The sequence below is a fragment of the Dendrobates tinctorius genome, unplaced genomic scaffold (genome assembly GCF_039654945.1).
Source record: "Dendrobates tinctorius isolate UK_male_01 unplaced genomic scaffold, ASM3965494v1 ptg000009l, whole genome shotgun sequence".
In the NCBI taxonomy this organism is placed as follows: domain Eukaryota; kingdom Metazoa; phylum Chordata; class Amphibia; order Anura; family Dendrobatidae; genus Dendrobates; species Dendrobates tinctorius.
The window spans coordinates 14,960,989-14,966,988 of record NW_027361677.1 but is presented as its reverse complement, the minus strand read 5'-3'; positions in this window follow the sequence as shown (position 1 = coordinate 14,966,988).

The following is a 6,000-nucleotide window of genomic DNA, read 5'->3' as shown; positions in this document are numbered from 1 at the left end:
CAATTACAAAGAAAATCAGTGATAGAGCGAAAAAAAGGTATGTATACTTTAGCAATTAAATTGATAGTTGCTAAAAAAAATATAAAATAACTAAAAAAATAGATCAGCGTGAAAGATTTACGAATAGATCATTATGTTATGGGGGCGCCGCAATTTCCAGATTGAAGGGCTGCTATACCAGATACGACCTATGTGTGGCACAGTTTCTGGATGTAAAACAAACATTTTTTTTTAGTTTTAACTTGTGCAACCCCCTTTAATCTATTTATCATATATAAATATTTGTATTAGATGATAACTTTAGATTTGACATTGCCATTCCAGGAACATTTTTGTAATATATATTTTTTTTTATAAAAATATTTTAACATATTTTTTTTGTTTCAGGGACAATGATATTAAATAGAATGAATGTTTTGTATGAAAAGCTGAAGTTTCAAGATGTCAAATGTATATATTCTGCTAAATACAGCTCCAATTTATATCCAAGTCTAGGTTCACTTTAAATTTTAATACATTTCTCCTACCGGCAAATTACATGATCTGTACATCTGATTTCATCAATTCTTTACTGATCTGTGTGATGGGCCTTCTATTTTAGAAGATAATTAAATGTCTAAAATAGCAATGATATTGAACCAACGCATTTTAATCCTCCCGAGGAGCATAATATGCTTTCGCTTCTTATCAGCCGCTACTTTTGAGCTAGAAATTCATGAAAGTGTCATTCATTTGTCGTGCAGAAATCGTTCAGAAACTCATTGATTTCACAGGTTGCTAACTTCTGTCAATACAAGTTGGAGTTACCTAGATAACTCCGTGTGCGGCGCGAACCAAATTTACAGCACTCTTATATTTTCTCATCAGATAAGGAATTAGTCGCGGCGTTACCTTTTGATGCAATTTCTGCTAAAAAAAGACAGCCATTTTTTTAAACTCATTTTTAAATTTTTGTATTGTTTTTTCATGCTATATTATGGAATTTATACTTATTTATGATGATGATTATTATTGTTATTCTGCAGCTCTTTACATACATTATCATCACTGACCCCAATGGAGAAACCGGAGGAAACCCACGCAAACACAGAGAGAACATCCAAACTCCTTGCAGTGTTTTTTTTTTAGCATGGATCCATTAAGTCACAGCTCAGGGTCACCTAGACCGTAGGTGATGGCACTACAGCAATGACAAGGACAATGGGCTATGCTTGACAGAAAGCAAGCAGAGAAAGAAACACCAAAAGTCACCGATCCAGAATTGCTGACCAACACAGGACAGGAGATAAAGGGTTAAAAGGCAGATCTGACCTAGACTAGAAGGTATAATGCAGGTTGAAGAAACAATAGGAGTCGGCAGAGACCATTTCAGTGTCATTGGAACAGTCTCTCAATAACAGCTCATAATGCTTAGAGCAGACGTTGGATTAATTAGCAGGAGTGAGTAGCAGAAAATGCAAGTTGTGGAAACCAAAGGAAGCGGCAGAGATGATTGCAGAAAAAGTAACTGGATGGCTGCAAAACTCGGAGACACATGGCAACTGAGCACCACATGTTTGTCTAATATTACCTTAAGAGTAGTGATGGGCAAACCCCTGGATGTTTGGGTTCAGTCTGCATGACAGCGTGGCAAGCACTGCCCCTGATCGGTAGTAAGATTATTAGAGATCTGTGGCTCCCATGCTGTCAGATAACAGCATGAGCCTGCAGCTGTGACCGGAGATAAAAAGTTTACCTCCGGTCCCAGAGGCATTGGCTGATGAGAGATTACTACTCCAATCAACCTATGCCTGAATCCACTAATAACTGAAAGAGCAGGCACTATAAATAAATTAAAAAATGACTTGGGGTTTTTCTATTTTTGATAACCAGCATGGCAAATCTGACAGTTGCTGGCTGCAACCCTCAGCTGTCAGCCCCGTGGCGGTTGCAAGTGGGGTTCACATTTGTGGGGTTGATGTCACCTTTGTATTTTCAGGTGACATCAAGCCCAGCAATTAGTAATGGAGAGGTGTCTATAAGTGCATCAGTACTGTCTGTCCCAGGGCTTGCATAACATAATGTCATTTCTAGCCCTGAGGACAATTAAGTCTACTTCACTCTCCCTTATCTCGTACAAACCAGACATCCAGAGGAAGTGCGAGAAGAGCTAATTTGTCTAAAAGAGTGGGAGAGTGAAGTGTCTGCTGATCTGCTGCTGGGCTCAAGTGACATACCAATGGAGAGAGGGAGCGCCTGTGCTGATACCGCTGGAACAGCGCTCACACCGGAGGTGAGTATAGCTGATATTATTTTATAGGGGACGGGGACATGGTGTTTGGGCAGAGGTTTTCTAAGTAATTGTCAACCCATTCGAACATGCCACCCAGTTGAGCAGCTGAGAGCCTGTTGAGCTTTTTATTATCATATAATGATATTGTATTGAATTTGTAATGTAAGAAATTAGCGTCTTCAAAAAAAATAAGAGTTGACACCAGTAATATGGATAACATAGGGTAGGTGCGGGACTCTGGTACAGAGAACATCCATATGAACTACTGTCTAACCAGAGTGGCAAAAAAGTTTCATAACATTGAGGAATAACTCGGGAACTATATTTTTTAAATGATCATTATGTGTCAGTAAGGAAGACATTTTACACTATTACTGTGACAGCTCAATGTGAAGGTACGGATTAGCTATGGTAAGTATGTCAAATTTATCATATATACTCAACCCTGGTGAATAATAATACCTTCACAATGAACATATTGCCTTTATAAGCGTCTCATTTTAAATTAATGTCAAGGTGACAGCCACTGTGCTACATGACATCATGGGGGGTGTCATAAGGGTTACACACTTGCAGATTTTGGATGATTCATCCGAATCTGTAACCTTTGATTGCCGACAGGATGATAATCTGTCAAAAATAGGTCAGTTCTGTTCTAAAAAAATAAATTGCAATGTAGTCAACTGTCAGCTTTTCATCAAGTGTCCTCAATTTCAGAACCGATAAAGCGACGGAATTGGAAAGCTGAAACATAGTTATTTATTTTTTTACCAAGACCTTTACACCTGAAATTTCGGCCTCACATTTTTTTGACATACAATTTAGGATTGTCTCGTTGTAGAACGTCGGCTAGAGATATATCCATACGGACTCGGCTTACAATATAAAATCAGAAAGAATATGCCAGGAATGTGTGCGCTTGCTATATAAAACTCTAAAAAACATTTATACTGTTTGTACAGCTTAAAGGGAATCTGTCACCTATTTTTTGCCCTATGAGCTGCTGCCACCGGCATCAGTGGCTTATCTATAGCATTCTGTAATGCTGTAGATAAGCCCCTGATGTAACCTGAAAGATAAGAAAAACGGGTTAGATTATACTCACCCAGGGTCCGGTCCGATGGGTGTCACGGTCCGGTCCGGCTCCTCCCATCTTCTAGCGATGACGTCCCCCTCCTTGCTTCTGCCGCGGCTCCTGCACTGGCGTACTTTATCTGCCCTGTTGAGGGCAGAGTAAAGTACTGCAGTGCGCAAGCTCCGGGAAAGGTCAGAGAGGTCCAGCGCCTGTGCACTGCAGTACTTTACTCTGCCCTCAACAGGGCATATAAAGTACGCCTGCGCAGGAGCCATGGCAGAAGTAAGAAAGAGGAAGTCATCACTAGAAGATGGGAGGCGCCGGACCGGACCACAACACCCATCGGACAGGACCCCCCAGTGAGTATAATCTAAGTCTTTTTTCTTATCTTTGAGGTTACATTGGGGGCTTATCTACAGCATTACAGAATGCTGTAGATAAGCCCCTGATGGAGGTCGCAGAAGCTCATAGGGCAAAAATTAGATGACAGATTCCCTTTAATGTTCCTCAGCGCAGTTCATAAAAATGGCTTAAAAATTTATTGACCTAAAGGGGATGTTCTCCAGCACCAAAGGAAAGTAGTTAAAACTTAGTCTTTAATCATATAGAATAAAAAAATTGCACATATTAAAATAAACATAATGTGTACTCGTTTCGGGTAGAAAAACCCTTAATCGTAATCAATAATATGAATTATTATTATTATAAAAATAACAAAAAATATAAATGATTAATAAAGTAAAGCTGCAATAAAATAATAATGAAATCATAACCTTAACCGTAATCAACAATGTGAATTATTATTATAAAAATAATACCATATAAATTAATAAAATATAATTGCAATAAAATAATAATGAAATCATAATTTAAAAATAATCATACAAATATGTATAAAAAACATTATAAATATGTTTAACCCTTAATAATAAATTAATAATTAAACAATTTTCTACCCGAAACGCATTAGCATTTTGGGTTATATAATCATAATAATAATTACATTTTTATAGTGCCAGCATATTTTTTAAACACTTGCTTATATTTTTTTTTAAATATTTGCATATTCTGCATTCATCGATTCGTTCATTTTTTTTTATTGTTTATGATTAAAGCCTAAGTTTTAATTACTTTCCTTTGGTGCTGGAGATTATCCCCTTTTGGACCATTGACCTGGAAGCCAAACCAGTGCATACTCTGAGCACCACATCGAGACCACAGATTTTATTCCCTGGAAGTTTCCTGGGATACTTTTTTACAAGATTATATGCATTTGCTTAGCAGTGATATGGGCGTGGAAGCAAATTCCAAAAATTCTAATTTTTGGCAAATGTAAATTTTAGTAAAAATGCAAGCAAAATTAGTTTGCTCATCTCTTATTATCACCAGAACAAATCTTTAATGTACTGGATTCTCTAATTCAAGGCACCACTGGTCAAGTTCGAAGTCCAAGTAGAAGACAACACTGCTCGGAGTTTTGCTACCGTCCTATTCTCCAAGTTCTCCCAAGTCTTGTTATGTTTAAATACATGTTCTTTCATACATTAAATATGAAGTTTTACAAAATCGAATCCTTATTATACTATTATGTTAACAATATGTTACAATTTTGTTCATTGAATTACTTCTTTTATACTTTTTTCAGCCATGCTGAGTTGCGTGCTGTGGAACCATCTGGACGGCAAGGTTATTATAATCTGTACTGATAGATCCAAACCCAACCGATGTGTTCAAATACCTAAGGTTTACATTTCTCATGCTGATCCACAATAAAAGTAATAAAAAAAATTGTGTTTCTCCAAAAATACAGCTATTACCATAATGTGTTGGAATGGGGTTGACTCTATTTTCTCTCCATGATACAAAGAGAAGATGAAAAGTTACAATAATGTACTTAGCAACGATGTAGATTAAGTCCGATCCCTTGAGAGCCCTAAAAGGTAAGTATCTCTGGGACAAACTAAAATGGCTTTTGAATTAAAGTGGCCCAGATAACGCAAACACAACAAGAAAAATGCTGCTTTTTATGACTTGAAAGGGGATATTTGAAGAATATAAAATGCAAATAAACTAATTATATAGATCATAGAAACAAAAGTTCATGATAGTCTCTTTAGCCAAAAAGCTGTAAGTCAGTGAGAAACTCTGGTTTGAAAGTTTTTGCAAATTAATTTCAAAGTTCAGTGTGGGCAGGACTATTAGAACAGCTAGTGCATCGGCACAACCCCAATAAACTTTCTGGCACATTTGCATAAAGTTTTCAACCAGAATCTGGTTAGGTACTCTAAAGGCCCCGTTACACACATCAATGTCCCAGCGATCCCACCAATGATCCGACATGGATGGGATCGCTGGGACACAGTTAGCTGATCGCTGGTGAGCTGTTACATAGACAGACCCACCAGTGATCAGGACCAGCGAGCACGCTGGTTTCCAAGGTAAACAGCGGGTAACTAAGAGCCGCGCAGCTCTTAGATACCCGCTGTTTACATTGGAAACCAGCTCCCAGTGCCGCTGATCGTTGGTCTCTCACTGTCACATGCAGGGATGCGCGCTGGCCAGCGGGAGACCAACGAAATGGCCCAGGACTATGGAGCGTGATCAGCGATACCCGACAGAGGGTCAGGTCGCTGATTCATGTCACACACATAAA